This window comes from Symphalangus syndactylus, chromosome 10 (assembly GCF_028878055.3).
Source record: "Symphalangus syndactylus isolate Jambi chromosome 10, NHGRI_mSymSyn1-v2.1_pri, whole genome shotgun sequence".
Taxonomy (NCBI): Eukaryota; Metazoa; Chordata; class Mammalia; order Primates; family Hylobatidae; genus Symphalangus; species Symphalangus syndactylus.
In genome coordinates this window covers 33,251,286-33,276,268 of record NC_072432.2, presented here as the reverse complement: position 1 = coordinate 33,276,268, position 24,983 = coordinate 33,251,286, and the positions used below count along the sequence as shown (strand labels likewise).

Below are 24,983 nucleotides of genomic sequence, written 5' to 3'. Positions count from 1 at the left end.
TCATCCTATCTTATATTAGAATACTCATATTTTCCCTCTTTCTCAGACCTTTGTTTCACAGTAAATCATATATGGATATGAGCTGCAAGTGCTCAGAATTTGATTAAGGCTATAAGTTAATTTCTACTAAAAAAGCGATTTAAATATAACTTTCATTTGGCTGTACTGTAGTTTCACTTGAAGGGGCAGGCATGCAATAAACATTGACTTATTCAATGCATAGGCTGTCTTCATAAAGATGAGACTGAGTGACAGTTGTCTCTGTATTATCAAAATGGTAGATTGAATCTGATGCATACCAAGGAGCAATGTTGAAATTTTAGGCTGTTCATCTTTTTTCAGTTACTACTAAGTGTGTGTATGTGGTATGTGTGTGTTTTGAACTTTTCATATTTAAGCTGAATCCTCTTTGGTAGAAATGGTTAAATAGACTGTAGTAAAAGTCTCTGTCTATAAATATAAAATGAAAAAATACTGATGTCTTGCATTTTCCCTAATATATTGAAGGTGCACAAAATCCTTGGGGTCTTTTGTATAAACTACTTTTATATGGTTCCTGTAGAAGACAGCTGAGGCACCAAACACACACACAAAACAAACAGCTTGCTTGGTGATGATAACGTTCCTGCGAGGGAGTTCTCTCTTGCGTAGGAGTCCCAGGTTACCCTAATGCCTTCCCACATGGTCAAACACATGGAGCTTTCATATTTACACACAGCTCCAGAATTCTGAAGCCTACAGTTGTTTAACAGTGGGGTACAGGGAAAAAGAGTGGTGTCTATCTTACTGTTTAATGACCTGGATCATGAATGTTGATACAGAATAAGAAAGCACTGGCCTGACTGAAGGGGAAACATGGTAGATACCTAAAGGAGGCTTTTCCCTGCCCCACATTGTTTATTTTAAACTATCATTACCACCTGAAAGGAGCTTTGCACTTTGAACTTAAAATAGTAGCTTTTAACCCTGACAAGCAAGTAGGCGCTTTAGTATTCAAGAACTGAAGGTGACAAGCCCTGAGGAGTGTTACTCTCTTTCATAACCAAGCTGACTCAAACTCTTTTAGAAGCTAGTATAGTAACTTAACCATCTCTAATAATGTTGCTGCATGCCTTCATAGAAACAGTTGGAGCAAGAGCTGCATTTTCTTGTTTTTAAGTGTTTATCTATTATTTACATTTCATTTTTGAAAACATGCCATTCCTATTACATATAGAAATACTTTCCAAAATCTCTGTTTGTATAGAACTTTTTTGCTTAACATTAGGATTCTATTGAAGAGCCTGTATCTGCAATAATATGGGGAGAAAATCCCCTTTTGTGTGATAGATTGATGATAAAGAGAAAGAAAAGGTGAGAAGTAATTTTGGAAAATATGCAATGATAAACTAGTGGTATTTATTGAACTAAACACCAGCAGCTGTGCTTAGCATGGATAATTGCCTAAAAGGATGAGAAAAAAAATGTAAAAATCAGGAGACTATGAACTTTTCAGTGAAGAATATTCTATCACAAATTATGAACATTTTAAATATGTATTTTAAACTTTTTCCTACTTGTAACAAATTATCAGACTTTTAAATCTACCTTTTTTGAGCTTTTCATCTTTTTCCCTGAATTATAGATTTAATTCTGTGTATGGATGTGTGTGTTTGAATATATTTTTATACTTTAGATCTAGATTTGTAAACTAGAGCTGTTTCTAACTGCTTATAAGACATTGCCACCTGGATTGCCACCACCTTCACTCCAGTATTTCAATAAACAATTCATCAAAAACATATTTTATTTTCAAACAGTATCATGGATTGTTACAAGCTGAAAGGACTTTAAAGACTCAGTAATCCCATTCCTTGCATTTACAGATGAGAAAATGGAGGCATGGGAAAGTAAAGTCAGTTGCCTCAAATAGCATAACAAGCTATGTATATTTCTAATAATAGCTACTATTGATTAAGTTCTTATGTTGGGTTAAGTACCATACTAAGCACTTTCCAGAGATTATCTAATTCTTACATCATCTATATTTTTGTTGGTGCTATTACTCTCCCCACTTTACTAAGGAAGAAACCAAGACATGGGGTTAAATAACTTCTCTATAAATTTTGAATTATCTTTGGCATCATCTCCCTATTTGCAAATCTCCATTGTCTTTTTGTTCGTAATCAATGTAAATAAACTTTTAAACAGTTGGATCCCAACAAGCAGTCTGGTGTTTGGAGCTCGAAAGGTTCAAGAGTGTGTGTGTGTGAGAGAGCTTTATTGAGGTATAATTGACAAGTAAACAGTTGACAAAACTGTACATATTTAAGGGATACAGTGTGATGTTTTAATATACATATACATTGTGAAGTGATTATTACTATCAAGCTAATTCACATGTCCATCACCTCTCAGTCATTTTATGTGTTTATGGTGAGAACACTTAAGAGCTACTCAAATGTAGTCAAGGATACCGTACAGTACTAACTGTCGTCACCATGCTGTACATTATATCTCCAGAATGTATTAAATATTCATCTGGCATAACTGAAACTGTGTACCCTTTGACAAACCTATTTCCCCTACTACCCAGCGCATGACAACTACCATGTTACTCTCTGCTTTCGTGAGTTTGACTTCTTTAGATTCCAGATATAAGTGAGATCATGCAGTAGGAAGATCTAGTTTAGAATCCTGACTTTCCTTTTTATTAGCTGTGTATGTCATATTCAGGTTGCCTTAGCATTTGTGAATCTGCTTCTCTACCTGTAAAATGAGAACAACTAATAATTCTTATCTCATGGATTACTGAGAGGATCAGATGAAGTAACATAAATAAAACATCCAGCATGTTACTTGGCAAAATTGTAGTGATTGAATAAATATTTGTTTGTTCTTCAAGCATGTGTTGAGCATCTATGTATCAGGCAAGAAGACAGCCATCATCTTTACCCTTCTGGAATATACAGGCTCATAGGAAATAATCAATACTTTGATCTTTTTTTTAAAGCATAATGAGATGAAAATTATAGGACTCATAGACTGGTGAGTTGAGGAATTTCCCAGGATGCTTCCAGCCTCTGCTCAAAAGGTGTGAGTTCCCAGTTGCCTGAATAGGTGCTAGAGTTGGCATAGCTTTCTCAGTATTGAGACCTGACAGGGAGATTACACAAGTGTAACAGCACAGCCTCTGAAGATTGGCTCAAGGGGGAAGAGAATGAAGGATTACTTCCATCCCTTTTATTGTTTCAATCAAGATATAAATTATGAGCTCATAGTACCATCCTTTCACGATCATCCTTTATTGTCTTTATTACATACAATGAAAAGATACAAGTTTGTCCATAGAAATATTAAATGATAGCAGGCATGATTTAAAAAGTACTAAGGACTATAGATATTACTGTTTTTCCTCTATTTTATATCATATTTTTAGGAAGAAGAGACAACATTTTGGCATACCTTGCTTAAAGATAAATGATAGCTGGGTGTGTTGGCTCAGACCTGTAATTCCAGCACTTTGGGAGGCCAAGGCGGGCAGATCACCTGAGGTCAGGAGTTTGAAACCAACCTGGCCAAGATAGAGAAACCCTGTCTCTACCAAAAAATACAAAAATTAGCCAGGCGTGGTGGTGGGCACCTGTAATCCCAGCCACTCAGGAGACTGAGGCACGAGAATCGCTTGAACCCAGGAGGCAGAGGTTGCAGTGAGCTGAGATCGTGCCATTGCACTCTAGCCTGGGTGACAGAGGGAGACTGTCTCCCAAAACAAACAAACAAACAAAAAACATAATTGTCTTGGTGTGCTAATCAGGAGCTTCCTGTGAGAATGGAAATTCCTTACATGGCAGTGTCATGAGATTTTAGGCCCATGTGAAAGATGTTTTTGAGTGTCTCTTAAAATAGTTAATGATTTAAAAATACATTATTTATGTGTCAGAAACTGCTTTCATTGAGATTGAAGTTTCTTTGAGAACTAGGATCACATCTTGTATATCTATTGAATTTCCCACAATAATTATCATGCAAGCAAATGAATAGCAGACCCTCAATAACACTTACTGGTTATTGCCATGTATAAGTTGGGATACTCTTGAGTACCTTTCTAAGTCTGCATTTAGGGAAATACAGAACACAAAATGAAATGTTTGATTGTTTGCTTAATTTCCACAGTGACTTTTGAAAATATATAGAAGCATGGTAACCAAACTATTTTAAATACTACAATCATAAGTATGCCTTTATTATTCTTACCCACAATAATGCATTGCTTTAAAAAATTATTTATCAGTGTCAGACCATACCTTTCTGAATCTCCACTATGTAAGATGTGAAAGTTAATATTCTTCAATTCCAGCTACTTTTCTTTTCCTGCCTTCTGTCAACTCCTGTATTCCATATCATTACTTCCTATTGCTAAGTTTATAATATTTATATTCTGGTTTGCATCTATAGTTAATTCTCTTGTGCTTCATTTCTCAGTGCTAATTGAAAAAGAAAACACATCATTTACAATGTCATGATTGTAATAAATAAAATTCACTGTAACACCAAGCAGTATGGTTGAAAATGTAGAAAAGGAAAAAGTGATCCTGTGACACTAAAACTTAGCTTGTTCTAAGGATGCTACTTTAAGCATTAGGGTAAAATGGATTCCCTTTTGCCAAATTCTTTCAGTTCCTCAAAATTATGCCACATTTTTGTTTCTTTCACATTTGGACTTAGATTTTTCTGTAAGCATTCAATTTTTCTTGAAAATTTTAATTGCATTTTTTTATTCTTGTTGACAGAAGAAACATTTACATCATATCACAATGTTTTTTTCAGATTTCTTAATTTTACCATTTGATGAATGAAATACACTTTCTTCTCGAAGTCTGATTTTTCTGTTCTAATTTAGAGTTTCTTCTCATTTTTCTCCTGGCTATGTCTATTATTGCTTTAGTCTCATGTCTTTGTAGTTGATTATTATTTTTCTTTTTACTACTGTTTTTCTTCTTACAGAAAAAAAGAAAAAAAAAACAGGGGTTTTTACAAATATTGTGCTGAGTCTTTACATGTCCAAAATGCCTTATATTTTTCCTCATAGTACATTCATAAATTATTGTGATTAGAACCATAAATTCAAAGTAATTTTCTCTCAGAGCTTGGGAAACATTGGTACATTGTTACCTTTCATCTAGTATTGCTTATGAGATAGATATCTGATGCCAGTCTGATTCTGTCTTTTTTAGATAACTTTTTTCCCTATTCATATGTTTATTAGGATCTTTATCTTTTCACTTCTGAAATTCCTCCAGATATGGCTCTGTTAAAATGTATTCTTCTCAGCACTTGATGATTCTGTACAATCTGGAAACAACTGCCTTTATTTAGCTTAAGGTACTTTTCTTCCATTGTACCTTTGATTATTTCTTCCTTCTTTTTTTCACCCTATCTTTATGAAACTCATGTTAATGGTGCATTAGAACTTGTGAACTGATTTTTCTTATTTATTAAATTCCATCATATATTTTTCATCTGTTTATCTCTGTATGTTTTATTTTCTCAACTTTTGATATTTTTGTTAATTGAAATTTAATTTCCAAAAAGTCCATTTTCTATTCTCTGATTGATTCTTTTTAATGATAGCCTATTTCGTGGCTCAAATCGTATAAAATGTATTAAATTTTGTGGGAAAATTAGGCAAACAAAGAAGATTAAATTTTACCTAACTATATCTAAAAACAATACAACTACACTTAAGAAAAGTGCGTATATGTGTACACATATACATACGTGTGTATATGTGTACACATATGCTACATATACATGTAATATATGTACATGTATATGTGTGTATGTATGTATATACACATGTAGTGTATCTATATACATGTATATGTACAAAAAAAAAATATGTATATAATAGTTTCAATGTACTTTATTTGCCCCCCTTTTAAAAATAACAGTGCTAGGCCGGGCGCGGTGGCTCACGCTTGTAATCCCAGCACTTTGGGAGGCCGAGGCGGGTGGATCACGAGGTCAGGAGATCGAGACCACGGTGAAACCCCGTCTCTATTAAAAAATACAAAAAATTAGCCGGGCATGGTGGCGGGCGCCTGTAGTCCCAGCTACTTGGAGAGGCTGAGTCAGGAGAATGGCGTGAACCTGGGAGGCGGAGCTTGCAGTGAGCCGAGAATGTGCCACTGTACTCCAGCCTGGGCGACAGAGCGAGACTCCGTCTCAAACAAACAAACAAAAAAATAATAAAAAAATAAAAATGAATAAAAATAAAAATAACAGTGCTAGAGTTCATGACTAATTTTCAGAACTTGGTGTGTATGGTTGTTTATTAAGCCCTCAATAATAATGCTTTAGTATTACAGTGCCCAAGCATAGTCAGTGACTGTGCTAATAGTCCTAGCAGTAGCGCTTCATCCTATACAGATCTAAGGTGTAACTATTTTCATTTCTGGGCCCTTGGAGATTCTTTGCTCGTCTTCATATCTTTTACCTATCTTGCTATCCAATAACAGGTAACAGAAAAGGAGATAAAATTTAAATGTCATCATTTTCCACTGCTTAACAGCCTTTAAAAATAAAGGTGAAACCCATAAAGACATAATCTTGCCTAGCTTTAAGGAATGAAAGAAACACTAGAAACAACAGAGAGAAAAGGAATAACCGATCCTCCAACATGTTCTGTTGACTCTACCTGTAAAGTATATTCAGGATCTGACTACTTCACACCATTTCACCAATTTCCATCTCCATTCAAACCACCTTCATGTGTTACTTTGAAAAGTGCAGTTTCCCTGTCATGGGTTTCTCTGTTTCTAGCTTTGCTCCCTCTTCTTACCTCACTGTGGGTTTTTACCCAAACAAAACTTCAAGTGATCATTTAAAAATTAAGTCAGGTCATGCCTCTCCTCTGCTTAAAACCATTAATGGGTCTCTGTTTCACTCAGAATATAAGCCAAAGCCCTTTTCATGACCCACCAGTCCTCAAGTGAATTGGCTGCTATTTGTGTTTCTGATTCCATTTCTTGCCACTATTCTCCCTCATTCTATTCTAATTTCCTTGGTTTTCTTGCTGTCCTGGCAACAAGAAGAGCATCTTTTTTCCTCCAGGCCTTTGCACTTGCTGTTCCCTCTTCCTGGAGCACCCTTCCTTCAGAGAGCCACAGGTATTGTTTCTATCTTTGCTTCTAATCTCTCCTTGAGTGTTACTTTTTTAGAGATAAATTACCTAACCATTCTATCTAACAGAACTGTCACTCTTGACCTTGCTTTACTTTCTCTCTTTCTTTTAAATTTTATTTTTTTTATTTCCATAGATTATTGGGGAACAGGTGGTATTTAGTTACATGGGTAAGTTCTTTAGCGGTGATTTGTGACATCTTGGTGCACCTATCACCCCAGCAATATACACTTCACCCTATTTGTAGTCTTTTATTCCTCACCCCCTTCCCACCCTTTTCCCCTGAGTCCCCAGAGTCCATTGTATCATTCTTATGCCTTTGCATCCTCATAGCGTAGCTCCCACTTATGAGTGAGAACATATGATGTTTGGTTTTCCATTCCTGAGTTACTTCACTTAGAATAATAGTCTCCAGTCTTATCCAGGTCGCTGCAAATGCCATTAAATCATTCCTTTTTATGGCTGAGTAGTATTCCATCATATAAATATACCACAGTTTCTTTATCCACTCACCGATTGACAAGCATTTGGGTTGGTTCCACATTTTTGCAATTGCAAATTGTGCTGCTATAAATGTGTGTGCAAGTATCGTTTTCATATAATGACTTTTTTCCTCTGGGTAGATACCCAGTAGTGGGATTGCTGGATCAAATGGTAGTTGTACTTTTAGTTATTTAAGGAATCTCCACACCGTTTTCCATAGTGGCTGTACTAGTTTACATTCCCACCAGCAGTGTAGAAGTGTTCTCTGTTCACCATATCCACACCAACATCTACTATTTTTTGATTTTTTTTATTGCCATTCTTGCAGGAGTAAAGTATTGCATTGTGGTTTTTGATTTGCATTTCCCTGATCATTAGTGATATTGAACATTTTTTTCATATGTTTGTTGGTCATTTGTATATCTTCTTTTTAAAATTGTCTTTTCATGTCCTTAGCCCACTTTTTGATAGGATTGTTTGTTTTTTCCTTGCTAATTTGTTGGAGTTCCTTGTTGATTCTAAGTATTAGTCCTTTGCTGGATGTATAGATTGTGAAGATTTTCTCTCACTCTGTGGGTTGTCTGTTTACTCTGCTGACTGTTCCTATTGCTGTGCAGAGGCTCTTTTGTTTAATTAAGTCTCACCTATTTATCTTTGTTTTTGTTGCATTTGCTTTTGGGTTCTTGGTCATGAAGTCTTTGCCTAAGCCAATGTCTAGAAGGGTTTTTCTGATGTTATCTTCTAGAATTTTTATAGTTTCAGGTTGTAGACTTAAGTTTTTGATCCATCTTGAGTTGATTTTTATATAAGGTGAGAGATGAGGATTTAGTTTCATTCTTCTATATGTGGCTTACCAGCTATCCCAGCACCATTTGTTGAATAGGGTGTCCTTTCCCTACTAATTTATGTTTTTGTTTGCTTTGTCAAAGGTCAGTTGGCTATAAGTATGTGGGTTTCTTTCTTGGTTCTCCATCCTGTTCCATTGGTCTCTGTACCTATTTTTATACCAGTACCATGCTGTTTTCCTGTCTATGTCTAGTATAAAGTCAGGTACTGTGATTCCGCCCAATTTGTTCTTTGTGCTTAGTATTGCTTTGGCTCTGTGGGTTCTTTTTTGTTTTCATATAAATTTTAGAATTGTTTTTCCTAATTCTATGAAGAATGATGGTGGTATTTTGATGGGAATTGCATAGTTTATCAACCCTTGGCAAAGTGTTTCTGCTTTTCTTAAAAAATTTTTATTGTCTGCTTTCCCCAGTAGATGTGAGTTCTATGAGATGAGGAACATTGTTTGGGCCACTGACATGTAGCGTCAGCATACCAAACAGTGGCTAGCACATGGTGAGCACTCAATAAATATTTGGTGAAAGTTGCAGTGAATGAAAATGGTTTCTAAAATGGCAATGACTATAGTCCCAGCTACTCTGAAGGCTGAGGCAGGAAGATTGCCTGAGTCTCAAAAGTTTGGGGCTGTAGTGCACTATGATTGTGCCTGTGAATAGCTACTGCACTGTAGCCTGGTCAACACAGTGAGAACCCATCTCTTTAAAAAAATGGCAATGAAATAATCTTATTTTTACTGCTTTTCTCTTTAAGGCTGCCAGTGTTGTCTTTTCTCTGCTGATTTATCCTCATTGGAAATTGAAGATAGATAAAATATCCATTGATTATTTATAGGTGAAATTAGGCTTTTGGATCCATGAGGAATAGCTGAGACAATCTTCCAGGAGCTTCTGGAGCAAAGGAAACATTGGTCACTAAAATTCCATTTATATTGGCAACTGTACTCTTTTCCGATGCTAGTGTTTCAATTACATTGTGCATTTAAAAGGCTGTTGTGGCTACCTCAAAATATAAACATGATGTGTGACACTACTTGTTAGTTTTGAACAACTGATTTATAAATAGACTTAGGGTGCTCAAGCCTCCTGCAAGATGAGCACTGCCTGTGTTCTTCCTTCTGCTTCCTTTATTTCAGTTGTATGTCTACCAACTTCCTCCTTCTTCTACACTAAGAGAAGTTGCACTATTTCCAGTATATTTAACATCTGCTATAATGATGAGAAAATATCTTTTCTGGATTTGAAATACCTTCTTCATTCATTTTTTTTTAATGGCGGAAATAAATTCATAGTGTTTTGAGTGCAGTTTTCTTCCTGCTGTTATTGCTGGCTCAAAATCCAGGAGAATTTTAGTGTTATTTCTGAGCTCCGTGATGGGAGTTCCATTTCTGTTTTATTCAAAGTGTTATCTCCAGTGTCTAGCACAGTGCCTGGCACATTATAAGCCTATAATGTTTATCTAGTGGATGTAGACCAATACTATTAAAGAATTCTCATTGCAAAGATTTAGTGGCATGAAAAAATGATAATGATTAATGCTCTACTCCATGCTAAGGAAATGAAGTGCAAATTGTTAGTTCTTTATTTTTCTTCCACGTATAGACAACTTTCTGAAATTAAAGAGGCATTGATTAATAAGTTTTAATATGTTATTGATCATAATAATATGTAATCATATAACCAAATAAGATAACACAAGCCAATAGTTCCTTATTCATCTTTTGTTCTTTAAAAAATGACAGGAAGATTAGAATAAGAGAAAAAATTAGAGGTCAAAACTGTTTTCTTCAAACCAGTAGTGTAACTTACTGAGATACCTTCTGTAATCCTTAAATTCTGTATTGGTGCTACCAAGATGCAACTCTTGAGCTACACCTGCCTCTTGATAAAGGAAGCTGGTCCCTGCTGCGAGTGTAATGTTTTCTCATTTACAGTGGAATGTACAATATAGTACCTGGGATGGTGAAGAAGGTGAAGCAACATCTTTAAAATAGCTGTGGGTAAACCTACAGAAACAGACTATTCTCTTTCTTCCAGATTGCATTATTCATTTTCATATGCCTGCCTTTATCTGCTTTGGAAGCCTATTTCCTAATCTTCCAAGACTTATCATCACCTTCATATGTCCATAGCATGCATTTCTCAGACAGGTAAGATAGAATTGGTATATATTTGGTATAGCAAAAATTTATGGTTGTCTTTAGATTATATCCTTGGTTTTTCATGTGTTACTGGGGAGAAAGCCTACTGTTTCTTCATCTATAAAATGAAAGACCTGGGCAAGATAACATTTTGTGAAATTTCACTGAACTTTGAGCTCAGCAAAGTAGGGGTGTGTGTGTGCGTGTGTGTATGTCTATTTACAACGCATCACAGACCTTAAATAAATACAGTTGACCCTTGAATAACATGGAGGTTAAGAGCACCAACTCCCTGCACTGTCAAAAATTCACATGTAATTTTTGACTCCCCAAAAACTTAACTACTAATAGCCTGCTGTTGACTGGAAGCCCTGCTGATAACACACACAGTTGACTAACACTTATTTTCTATGATATGTATTGTGTACTATATTCTTACAATAAACTAAGCTAGAGAAAAGAAACTGTTAAGAAAATCATAAGGTAAAGAAAATATATTTATTATTTATTAAATGGAAGTAGATCATCATAAAGATCTTCATCCTTTGTTGTCCTCACCTTGAGTATGCTGAGGAAGAGGAGGAAAAGGATGGGTTAGTCTTGCTGTTCCAGGGGTGGCAGAAGTGGAAGAAAATTCACATATAAGTAGATCCATGCAGTTCAAACCTGTATTGTTTAAGGTCAACGGTATTTGTTACGTTGCATTTTGTAAGTGACCTTGTTATTTTTTTTCAATGAAAAAAATAGTGTTCCATTCAAATGCCTGTATGTTTATGAGAAACATTTCAGAACTATGAAAGTTGAATTCCAGGTTTCCTGCAGATTGTTTGTATACTTTCTGTAATGTTTGTCATATAATGAGAATACTAATGGTCTTACGACTTGAAACTGATTAACTGATTAACTCTTTAAGCAACTTAAAAAGAAAATCTTTCAGTGAGGAAAGAGTATTCATCAGAAGTATTCTAGTAGATGACATATTTTTGGTAATGAAATTGATACAGGCAATTAACAGCTTTTTCCAAGTTGGCTATGCTGCTACTCTCTTACTATAAAATGATACTATTTTTCAGAGCAGAAAGCAAATTAGTTTTATTTTTATAATCTAAATTTTAAATATCCCTTTAGAGAATAGAAAATATGAAAAAGCGTCTGCTTCTCAGACCTCTCAACAATATAAATTTTCTTCTTAAGAGGAAATTTATTCTTGCATGCCAACACAAAGGATAAAAAGTTTACCTATCCTTAGTTTCTAAGAGGAAAATGTGCATAAAATTTCCATCTGCTGTGTGCCAGTTACCAAAACGATAAGTTCCAACTCAATCTTGGTTGGGTGTGGTGGCTCACGCCTGTGATTCCAGCACTTTGGGAGGCCGAGGTGGGCGGATCACGAGCTCAGGAGTTTGAGACCAGCCTGGCCAATATGGTGAAACCCCGTCTCTACTAAAAATACAAAAAAAAAAAAAAAAAAAAAAAAAACTAGCCAGGCCAGCTACTTGGGAGGCTGAGGCAGGAGAATCAATTGAACCCAGGAGGTGGAGGTTGCAGTGAGTCGAGAATGCACCACTGCACTCCAGCCTGGGCAAAAGAGGGAGATTCTCTCTCAAACAAACAAAAAAGACTCACTCTTACTAAAAAATTGCAGATAAGAATGAGTCATTTTAGTCAATAAAGGAAATAAATAAATTCTAGTTTTGCTGGGCGCGGTGGCTCACGCTTGTAATCCCAGCACTTTGGGAGGCCAAGGCGGGCGGATCACAAGGTCAGGAGATCGAGACCACAGTGAAACCCCGTCTCTACTAAAAAATACAAAAAAATTAGCCAGGTGTGGTGGCGGGCGCCTGTAGTCCCAGCTACTTGGAGAGGCTGAGGCAGGAGAATGGCGTGAACCCAGGAGGCAGAGCTTGCAGTGAGCCGAGATTGTGCCACTGCACTCCAGCCTGGGCGACAGAGCAAGACTCTGTCTCAAAAAAAAAAAAAAAAAAAAAAGAAAAGAAATTCTAGTTTTGAAAATGACATGATTTGCTACAAGAATGCAAAGGTGATGACATGAGGAAAAAAGGGGTTTGCCGATTTGTTTTCTCTACTACTCAGCAAATGCAGGCCAGGAACCCATTTATTCAAATATTTATTACATGGTAAATTAAAACATTTATAAAATTAGGCTCATATTCTTAGAATTCCTGTTAACAAAGTGACATATAAACAAGATTATAATCTAATGGAGATTAATATTGGTTGAGAAAAATCTTGAGACTTCCTCAAGACTTCAATTTAATAAAATACTGACTTAGGTAGTTATATGTGAGGAAATATATATTTTACCCATGCATGCAAAAATGGTATATATATTTCTTAAAAGAGTAGGTAGCAATGACTTCAAAGGACCATAGTGGTCCCTATCAACGTATATATTAACAAAACAATTAGAAACATGAACTTAGTATGCTAATTATATTTCTACCCAAAGCCTCAATTTGTTCTATAGCCATACTGTTCATATATAAATAAAATTTTAGGGGTATCAGGCAGAGTTAGAAAAGAGCAAATACATGTATGAATTTGATAAGCCTATCCCTTATTTGGTAGCTCTTAAAAGATATTTTATCACTGCATTCTTCTAAAGAAATGTATTTGTACATTGCAAAGCAACCGTTTTTGAGAAGTAGACTATGATCACAGATTTTCTTGCCACTAGTATTTCCTAAGATTTATTTGGAATAGAAGATCGATATTTTTGTGGGATGACGTATGGTTAAAAAGTAAAAAACAAAACAAAACAAAAAACTCTTTAAAAAAAATACCGAGACTTTGGTTTTCAGCCTGGCATGTAAGGACCTTAGAAGCCACCACTCCACCCTAACAACAAGTAAAAAGCTGAATAAATTGGAAAATTAACGACTCTTCTTAGACATGTCAGAAAAATGAGATTATAAGGCAAACCACTGCATCAAATATTAGAGAAGCAGACAGGTAGATAGAAAGAATCACAACTTAGTGGGGCAAAAACCTACAAGGAAAAGTTTTGTGGGAACCAGTGCCAGGTAGGAAAATGTGAACTATAATTGAAAAATTGCTTAGTGTGGGCAATTGTTCAGTGTGGGCAAGTCTGAGGGTTAAAAACTCCAGGAAGACTCACTTATGGAAGGGCCTGTACTTTTGTGAGTTTAACCTCCAGGAGTGTTCACAGTGAATACTGGAGAAAATTCCCTAAGGGGAGAAGAAAAGGAACCATCTTGAAATATGTCAGAGCATTTTGTTGGACTCAAGCCTGCCCTCAGGTGAAACTATTTTACCAGAGCCTAAACTTTTGGGATCTTATAAGAGCGTAACCTCCCAAAGGGAAGGGAAATACCTAAGTTCAGCCCCCTTTTAGCGTTCCACGTAGGGAAAGGAAAATATATACCTCTAGACAACTCAAACCATCCTGTCCACGTTAGGGAGCCTAGGGGAACTGAGAAAACTGGTGAAGTTCATAGTCCATGGGTACAGTTTCACCAAAGAGGGAGACCAAATCATAAGGCTACAGAATGCTTCTCTTTCCCACACATTTTACTATCTTATTACTAAAAGCCTATTTGCAGCAGTTTCTTTTACTGAGTATATCATGTCTGTCATTCAACCAAAAAATTATAAAGCATGCTAAAAGGCAGGAAATGCAGTTTGAAGACACTGAATAAGCATCAGAAAGCAAAGTCAAATATGTCAGTGACATTGGAATTATCACACCAGAAACTTTATAAAAAACTATGGTTAATATGGTGAGGGATTAAAAAAATGACATAAAAGAACAGTTGAATAATGTAAATATAGAGATGGAAATTTTAGGAAAGAACCAAAGAGAAATGTCCAGTATCAAGCATAGTGTACAGAAATGATTAAAAATGCCTTTGATAGGCTCATAAGTAGATTGAACATAGCCGAGGGAAAAATCTTTGAAGTTAAGGATATGATAATAGGAACTTCAAAACTAAAATGCAAAGAGAAAAAAGACTGTGAAAAAAACAAGAGAATATTCAAGACTACAGGAGACCTACAAAAGGTATAATGTACATGTAATGGGCATACTAGAAAAAGAAAGGATTAGATGCAATATTTGAAGCAATAGTTGTGAAAATCTCCCCCAATTAATGTCAGACACCAAACTACTTCTCCAGAAAGCTCAGAGAACACCAAGCAGGATAAATGTCCCAAAACTACTCATGGGCATATTATATTCAAACTTCAGAAAATCAAAGATTAGAAAAAATTGGAAGAATCCAGAAGGAAAAAACACCTATAGAGGAGCAAAAATAAGAATTTTATCTGACGTATCCTCATAAACCATGCAAATAAGAGAGTAGAGTGAGACATTTAAGATGTTGAAAGAAAAATCCAGCAGTGTACAATTCTGGACCTTGCAAAATTATCCTTCAGAAGTTAAGAAATAAAGACTGTCTGAAAGAAACAAAAATTTCAGGAATTTGTTGCCAGTGGACCACTCTTGCAAAAAATGTTTAAAGTTCTTTAGAGAGAGATAAAATGATATAGGTTAGAAACTCAGATCCACATATGGAAAATAAAATTAGGGATATAGTAGTATTTCCCAACTTGATAAAGAAAATACACAAAAAACCTATAGCTTACATCATACTTAATTTTTAGAAACTCAAAGCTTTCCTGCTAAGATCAAGAACAAGACAAAGGTGTCTCCTCTTACCACTTTGTTTCCTACTGGAAGTGCTACCTAATGCAATAAGACAAAGGAAAGAAAATGAAAAGCATACAGATTCCGGAGGAAGAAATCAAACTGTCTTTGTTCACAGATGACAGTTGTTTATATAGAACATCCAAAGGATCAGAAAAAAAAAAACAACTGGAACTAATAAGTGATTATTGTAAGGTTACAGAATACAAACTTAATATAAAGAAAGCCAATCACTTTCCTATATACCAGCAATAAACAAGTGTAATTTGAATTAAAAACACATTACCATTTACATTAGCACCCCAAGAAATGAAATACTTTTGTATAAATCTAACAGAATATATACATGATCTATATGAAGAGAACTACAAAAGTGTAATGAAAAATACCAGTGAACTAAATAATGAAGAGATGTTACATGTTCATGGATAGGAAGGCTCAATATTGTCAAGATGTCAGTTCTTCCCAACTTGATCTATAGATTCAGTGCAATACCATTAAAAAACACAGCACGATATTTTATGGATATCAACAAAAGGATTCTAAAGTTTATATGGAGAGGCAAAAGAGCAGAATAGCCAACTCAGTATTTGAGGAGAACAACAAAGTCAGAGGACTGACACTACCTGGCTTTAAAGCTTACTATAAAGCTCAGATAATCAATGTAGTGGGTACTGGTGAAAGAATATTCAAATAGACCAATGGAATAGAATAAAGAGCCCAAACAAGCCCATCTAAATATAATCAAATAATCTTTGACAAGGGAGAAAAGGCAATACAATGGAGCAAAGCTGGTCTTTTCAACAAATAATGCTGGAAAAACTAGACATTAACATACAACAACAAAAGTTTTTAAATCCAAAATGAGTGTAAACACAGATCTTATACCCTTTGCAAAAATTAACTTGAATCATAGACCTAAATGTAAAATGCAGAACTATAAAACTCCCAGAAGATAACACAGGAAAAAACCTAGATGACTTTGGTATGGCAGTGACATTTTTTAGAAACAGCTCCAAAGGCATGATACATGAAGGAAATGATTGAGAAGCTGGACTTAACTAAAATTTAAAACTTCTGCTCTGTGAAAGACAATTTAAGAGTATGAGAAGACAAGCCATAGATGGAAAAATTATTTGCAAAAGATACTTCACATAAAGGACTATTGTCCACAATATGCAAACAACTCTTGCAACTCAACAGTTTGAAAATGAACAACTCAACTTAAAAAATGGGCTAAAAACCTGAACAGACACCTCACCAAAGAAGATACACAAGTGTCAAGAAAGCATATGAAAAGATGTTAAACATCATAGTCATTAGGGTATTGGAAATTAAAACAACAATGAGATACCGCTACATACCTGTTAGAATGGCCGAAGTCAGAACACTCATGAAACCAAGTGCTGGTGAGAATGTGAAGCAACAGGGAACCTTCATTCATTGCTGGTAAGAATTTAAAATGATGTAGTCACTTTGGAAGACAATTTGGCAGTTTCTTACAAAATAAACATACTCTTACCATATGATTCAGCAATAGCACTCCTTGGTATGGACTTGAAAACTTATGTCCTGGCCAGGCACAGTAGCTCACGCCTGTAATTGCAGCACTTTGGGAGGCCAAGGCAGGTGGATCATTTGAGGTCAGGAGTTCAAGAGCAGCCTGGCCACCATGGTGAAACCCCATCTCTACTAAAAATATAAAAAAGTAGCTGGGTGTGGCAGTGTGCACCTGTAATCTCAGCTACTAGGGAGGCTGAGGCAGGAGAATCACTTGAACTCAGGAGGTGGAGGTTGCAGGGAGCTGAGATCGTGCCACTGCACTCCAGCCTGAGTGACAAAGCAAAACTCCATCTCAGAAAAAAAGCAAAAACAAACAAACAAACAAAACTTATGTCCACATAAAAACCTGCACACATTGTTTAACAGCTTTACATAGTTGTCAAAACTTGGGTGCAATCAAGATATCCTTTAATATGTGAGTGGATAAACTGTGGTACATCCAGATGTAAGAATATTATTCAGCACTAAGAAATGAGCTATCACATCATAAAAAGACATGGATGAAACTTAAATGCATATTATAAAGTGAAAGAAGCTAATCTGAAAAGGCTAAATACTGTATGATTCCAACTATATGACATTCCAGAAAAGCCAAAATTATGGAGACAGTAAAAAGAGCAATGTTTTCCAGGGTTTAGGAGGAGGGAGGAATGTATAGGCAAATTTTTAGAGCAGTGAAATGAATCTATATAATACTACAGCGGTGGATCCATGTCATTATACATTTGTCCAAACACGTAGAATGTAACCACCAATAGTGAACCCTAATGTAAACTATGGGCTTTGGGTATCAAAATGCGTCAATGTAGGTTTATCAGTTGTAACAAATATACCACTCTGGTATGGGATGTTGATAATGGGGGAAGGTTGTGGGTCTGTGGGGACAGGGGTATATGGGAACTTTGTACTGTTTTACTGTGAATCAATTTTACTGTAAAGTTTATTAATGTTAAAAAATTTAGGCAATCTGAAAAAATGTTAATAAAAAGAAAATAAACTAGTTGAATGTATCAGTTCATTTTCATACTGTTATAAAGTACTGCCTGAGACTGAGTAATTTATAAAGGAAAGAGATTTAATTGACTCACAGTTTAGCATGGCTGGGGAGGTCTCAGGAAACTTAACAGTCATGGCAGAAGCTGACTTCACAAGGTGGCAGGAAGGAGAAATGAATGCAGAAGCAACTTATAAAACACTTATAAAACCATCAGATCTCATGAGAACGCACTCACTATGATGAGAACAGCATGGGGGAAACAGCCCCCATGATCCAATTACTTCCATCTGGTCTCTGCCTTGACACATGGGTATTATGGAGATTATGGGGATTATAATTCAAGATGAGATTTGAGTGGGGACGCAAAGCCTAACCGTATCAGTGATAAAAGTATGTCTTTTCTTTTATGGGGTTTTATAGTGTTTCATTTCAAGTCGTCTTTTTGACCTCCATTTTCCAATTTGGGGTTAGGAAAAATAACATTGTCTCCTCCTTAATTGACCCACAACCTTGTTTGCAATGAAGAATCAACACAAATCTTTCATTAAAAGAAATAGGGGAGGTGATGGGGGATATCCATGAGTGTCCATGGGCATAATTCAGTTGCCTTCTTTCAATGCCAACGATACTGCAAAGCCTACAAGGCAAATTCATGTGCCTACAGACAGACTCCATCCTTTTTCTCAAAGTATTCGAGATAAAAAATCTTGTTTGATTTTATGTGAGGATTTTTTTCGCCATCTATCCTCAAAAAATGAAAAATATCCTCTTCATTTGGGAAATGAGTGCTTATAATAGAAAGTAATTTGTAGTCAGCTGTTACACTTAGATGATTTGTGTCACCTCTGACCTGCTTTCTGATAACGCATGACTTCATTCATGGCTCTCTAGGTGACCTGTGTACCCTGACCTGGCATAAACCTAGAGTATTAAGTCATTTCAGTGGCACATGTTGGAGGGAAGATTGACATCCCACTGGAAGACTATCTACAGTGAGATCCTCTAAAGCAGCTGCATTCCTAGTGAGGCATGATTAAGTTTATCCCACTATTAGGTTCTTGAGTATTACTTGTCATGCCCAAGAGGAAAGTTTTTCTAGCATGCAGAGTATCTGGTTTTTAATGACTACTGAGCTGAAATAAGATGTGCCTACTAAGGGTTGTTCATTTGTCTCCCTTCTTTCACTGTTTTTTTTCTTGGAGGTTACAGTAGTTATGCCTTTCTGGTCAGCTGGCTGTTGACCTATCATAGAAATGACACTTTCACATCTTCAAGTGTAAAGGAATTAGATGTTCCAGCCTTCACTTAGTTTCTCATCCAAAATCAATGACAAGACTTTCAGTATTGATTTCTATGAACCTGAGTCAACTTGGCATAAAGGACTTTTCAGATAAGCTTCTCTAAACGCAGAGTCAGTGGCTTCTTTTTGCCAAACTCCACTTTGCTCAGTGATAACATTAAAATGGTGATTTGATTCATTCCTAATCTAAAAATACTTCCTCATATTCCAAAATCTCTGTCATTAATCCATGGAGGAAAATACAAATTATTACATGCCTGTGCTTCTCGGCTGTTGTAGATAGATAAAATATATACAATTGTGTTCTATAATTATTGAGTTCTTTTAAGTTTTATCTTTTTTTGTTTTACTAGGAAGCAAAATTATGTTTATTTCAGAGCTTATTTACTGCATTTAGAATCTCATGACACTTAAAAACCTTTCTAAAATGTAAATATTCTCCATGATCTCCATGGTCACAAACAGTATTTCAAGTTCTAATTGATATTGCCATTTTATCATTTTTTTTTTCTTGGAGACAGTCTCACTCTGTTGCCCAGGCTGGGGTGCAGAAACACGATCTTGGCTCACTGCAATCTCCACCTCCTGAGTTCAAGCGATTCTCCTGCCTCAGCCTGCCGAGTAGCTGGAATTACAGGCACGTGCCACCACACCTGGCTAATTTTGTATTTTTAATAGAGACAGGACGATGTTGGCCAGACTGGTCTCAAACTCCTGACCTCAGGTGATCCATCCACCACAGCCTCCGAAAGTGCTGGAATTACAGGCGTCAGCCACTGCATCTGGCCCTTTTATCTTTCTTTTAACCCAAATCCTCAAATTTATCCCTCCATGTGAAGTTACCTTTCCTAATTATGTACTGTTCTAGTTTAATCTTCATTCCTTCTTTGCCTCTATAAAACCAAGTTTAAAAATAGTCTCTGATTCTATAAATCATCACTCTTATGCTCATTTATATTTCTATCTAGAATATTTTAAATCCTTTGTAACAAAGTTTCTACTATGCAGTCTCCCTTTCTCAGCTACGATCTATATACTCCTTGGCCATGTCTTTTGTTATTGTGTGTGTTTGTCTTTGTGTGCATCTGTATGGTAGTGGTTTGTAAATTCTCCATTTAGTCACAATATGCTTTTTGAGGATTTTCCTTTTCCTGGGAATTTCTTGATGATTTTTATTTTCTCATGTGATGAAGAATGTATGTCAAAGCACCATTGCAGAAATAGTGCTTTTCTATTTACTTGCACTCTTCCATCTTAGAAGAGCTGGTGATAGACAGCCAGCTCTTCTTTTATCTTGGTTTCTACAACACAGAGGTTGCTAAGCGACTTTAATCCCTTTTAACACAGGACAATCAACAACAACAAATTCCTGCTTTCTTTAGATTCAGATATTTCACTTAGAAAATCTAGCAAATAAAAAATGGTTTAAAACTTTTTAAAAACGTGTAATTCTGTACAATCTCCTACATCTGTAACATTGCCCCAAATATTTTTTACTTATGCTGCTATTTCTTGAGCATTATGATATGCTTATTCATAGGCAATCAACTTGTAGTAGCAATAGTGTAGCCCCTTCAAGGAAATTGAAGATGTGAAAATCCAGTTTAATGTGATAATGACAGTTACTTTGATGAAAAATACTATGTCACAATTTGTTATAAAAATACTCATTTGGATATCTGATTCACTTATATTACCCTCCAACCTTAAGTATGATTGAATTGATAGCTTTTTATACTAGTTTCTTTATTTAGGGAGAAGTGTATTTAAATTCTATTATCTTGGTTATTACTTGAAGGTTCAACCTCATACTTTCATTTTTATATAATTTTAATATTATGAAAATATTTTATGTAATTTTATGTATAATTTGAAAACATTTTTAAATATTGCATCTTTAAATTTTTATTTCTTTTATCAAATTTTCCCTATCATTTGTTCTCTGGCTACAACCAAAGTTAATAGTTACATTTTTTTCCAATGACAAATGGTAGATTTGCAAAGACTTGTAACAGTTGCTTAATACTTTTTTATCCCTTATTTAAGAATCATGCAAACAACCAGAGCTGATAGGCAGCAGGTGCACATGAGTGTGGCTGTGCTAATGGTTACTGAAAGATTTCCAAGGTAGCTAGTAATTCTGCTACCCTAAGCCACTATAGCTCCTTCCCCATTACTCCCTGGGTCTACCCACCATCCTGCAGCTAGAATAATAAATGGCATGTAGCTTCCTCTAGGATCCTCCTCCAGCACTATGTCCCATGCCTGGACATATGAGTTATTAAATACTTTGATTATCACTCCTGTGTGGCAAGGGAGACATCTGTTTGTTGTAACTTGATGTTTACTAAACTACTTTTAAGATTACCTTATGATAAAAGTAGACACTTGCAATTTTGCAGAATGCATAGTTTGTTTTTAACAAACCAGGTAAACATAACTGCAGAGTTTTCCTATGTTTTGAAATCTTTAAAAAAGTATTTTTTTATTTGCCTTTCTATTAGAAATAAGTTAGATAAAAATTTCCTTGTTTCAATTTTTAGAATGAAAATTACAGAATATTGTTACTGAAGGAATATTTTTTTAAAATAGTGACTGATCAAATGTCAGCAGTTTTATCCTATAGTGTAAAATTTTATTTTGTAGTTTGCCATCCCATTAAGCATTAGAATTTTTATAATTGATCCTTTGATGTTTATATTGATGATATTAATGTAATGTCTTTAAACTTTAGCTCATATAGGTCATATGACTTAAAGCATCCTTAGATGAAGATATTTGGGCTATAAATAATTTATAACATAAGTGATTTAAAAATTCATTCTTTCCATCCATTTTCAAGAAATTATAAGGTAGGGTTAATGTATATCTAATACTTATCCCCCCAAAATAAGAAAAATAAAATCCTTTTAAAAATATCTGGGTTAATGTTATAGATTGGAAGCAGTTTTTAAAAAGCACTTAAAGTCTACCAGTTTATTGATCCTCAATCTGTGGCTGTTTTAAATGGATGCAATTAGCAGTTCAGTCTAAGAGAACCATGGTAGTAGACTCATTACTCCCAAGAAACCATTACATCATTTTGTAATATTAAATTACTAAATATAAGGAATAGAATATATATTGTAGAAATTGCTTTGGAATCAATAATAAGTATTGTGCCTATCAATTACAGTTATATATTACAATGTAAGGGATATCCTTTTATAAACTTAATATCACACAAGTAGACTTAGAATAATTCCATTAATATAATTTTGCTTGTGTTTTTATACCTATTCATTTCAATAACTTTTTCCTATATATATTTTTTATCTCAAATTCGTTAGTATCTAAATCATGGAATAATAAAACCTTAAAGCTGGGTTGGAACAGAAATAATACAATTTAACATCTTATAGGCTCTCTAGTCCTCAGTCTCCTTGAGTGATCAGCTCAAGATCATGAATTTATGGAGGATTAGAGTCAGAATTAGAACCCGAGATTAATTTATACTTTGTTATCTCTTCTACAGCCTACCCCCTTAGTTTGCCTGTGGGTTTGTGGAAGTTACGGGAGAGATATTCTGAGATTCAGCTAAAAACCTAGCTCCCGATAGAATTATTGTCCTGCAGTCAGCCACGCAGATACAATCACCAATACCTAAAGTTCCTTGTGTGAAGAAAAAGAAAATGACTAATAAAGCATCGAAATCAATGCAAGTTACCTTTCTTTGCCCCTTTCTTCCCCTTTCACTCCTTTCTTCTCCTGTACTACTTGAAATGTCTAGCGGAGATCTCTAAAATGCCTAGATGTTGGGAATGGTAAGTCTATTGTAGAGAATTATATTTTCTATTTTAGTGGATGAAAAATAAACCATACCCTTAAGAGGCTTTTCAAAGTTAAGATTTTGAGTACACCCTTCATTGGCCCAGTCTGTGACCAGTGAGGTCAAGTATTAGCAAGTTTCAGAATGTCATGAAAAGTTTGTGTTTCGGATGCAGAATTTTTTTTGCGTTTTCTGCGTGATGTTTATAGGGTATTTTCTTTTTTTTTTTTTTTTTTTTTTTGGAGACGGAGTCTCGCTCTGTCACCCAGGCTGGAGTGCAGTGGCGCAGTCTCGGCTCACTGCAAGCTCCGCCTCCCGGGTTCACGCCATTCTCCTGTCTCAGCCTCTCCGAGTAGCTGGGACTACAGGCGCCCGCCACCACGCCCGGCTAATTTTTTTGTATTTTTAGTAGCGACGGGGTTTCACCGTGGTCTCGATCTCCTGACCTTGTGATCCGCCCGCCTCGGCCTCCCAAAGTGCTGGGATTACAAGCGTGAGCCACCGCGCCCGGCCTATAGGGTATTTTCTTCTGAAATGTTTTCCATCTTGGTTTTTAAAAATACCTATTATTTTAAAAAATATTCCCTCATAACTTCTTAGTTTTGGAAACTATATAAATTGATCTGATAATATATACACAATGCCTTGTGAATTTATACCTGTACCTCTCATGTTCCAGTGTTTGGTTCTTAAATAATCACTTTGTGTAATGGAAATACTATGTTAAATTGTTTATAACTGGTGGTTGATATTTCAGCCTTGTTTGGCAATTGTAGTTACATAAAGACTGTTGATTAGAAACAACCTCATATGGTGTATACTTGTTTTTATCTTCATGGAATTTGTTCTGCAAACACTTACTGAGTTCTTCACTGGGAGTCACCACTTTGTCTATGTTAGGAGGAGCAGGAAGTGAATACATTTAAAGTCTTTAATTTTCTTCTTAAAACTTTGACTACCGTAGTGGTGTTTTAAAGCATTAATAGAATAGCCATCACTGCCAAGTAGCTGACATTCTGAAATAGCACTTCCCTTTAGGCACTGTACAGTTGGGATCATTTACTTGCAGAGAGGTGTGTATGTGTGTGTGTATTTATGTGCATACACATGTGTATAAGCATAGGAGAAACACTTTGTGGGCATATCCTGCTGAGGTGAGTAACGTGGTGTTTAGTGAACTCCAGTCTGACCCCATTTAAACCTGGAGGAGAATCACATCAAGCAGAGAAGCAGCCAAGGCAGCATTTCAACAGGAAGGAAACATCTATTACTGGGGCTTTGAAGAAACATGCCATGAAGGTGTACTAATATCACAAAGGGAAGGGAAGGACTAAATTCAGCGTGATAAACAAAGTCCCTTTTTTGTAACAGAAGTGTTTGATGATGTTTGATCAATGGCAGATCTATCTCTTGAAAGGAAAATGCATTTAAACACCAAATGGAGGATTCTTATATAAGGTGCCTAGCTCGTAATGATATATTCATGTTTATAGGTAAAGTGACTGGTTTTTAGAGAAGAGGTTTTTTTTCCTTCATTTTTTGAAAGAAAACTTGTCTGTTTCTAGGCTTTGAAATGTAGAATTATTTACCTTTCACCAAAATGAAGTGTTTCATTGAATCTCCTACAAGCTTGTGGAGGCCATGAAGCCTGTTGAATAAGAGCACAGGCTCTGGAGGCCCTGCCACCCACAAAGGGTGTGCTAAGGTAAACAACTGATAGTATTTTGAAAATTAGATGACTTAGAATCCATTCAGTAATTTTAGCTATTTTTATTGTCTTTTTTTTCTAAATCTATTTGGAAAATATTGCAGATAAAGTTTAGATAATACCTTTTTAAAACACAGTGAGACTGGGCACAGTGGCTCATGCTTGTAATCCCAGCACTTTCAGAGGCCGAGGCAGGCAGATCATGAGGTCAGGAGATCAAGACCATCCTGGCTAACATGGTGAAATCCCGTCTCTACTAAAAATACAAAAATTAGCCGGGCGTGGGGGC

The 24,983-nt window shown here is 35.6% G+C and overlaps 1 protein-coding gene across 10 annotated transcripts in view; it reads left to right on the top strand.

The window, feature by feature from the left end:
• TET2 (tet methylcytosine dioxygenase 2) overlaps positions 1–24,983 on the top strand; it is a 136,135-nt gene that overhangs the window by 16,159 nt on the left and 94,993 nt on the right. The window contains exon 2 of one of the 10 annotated variants that reach the window (XM_063611119.1): positions 10,528–10,640. The exons of 8 other annotated variants lie outside the window; for them this stretch is intronic. The gene's annotated coding sequence lies outside the window, so the exon portion shown is untranslated. Of the gene's footprint in view, positions 1–10,045; positions 10,641–24,983 lie in introns of those variants that run through there. One more of the 10 variants, XM_055296840.2, reaches the window with a different exon arrangement.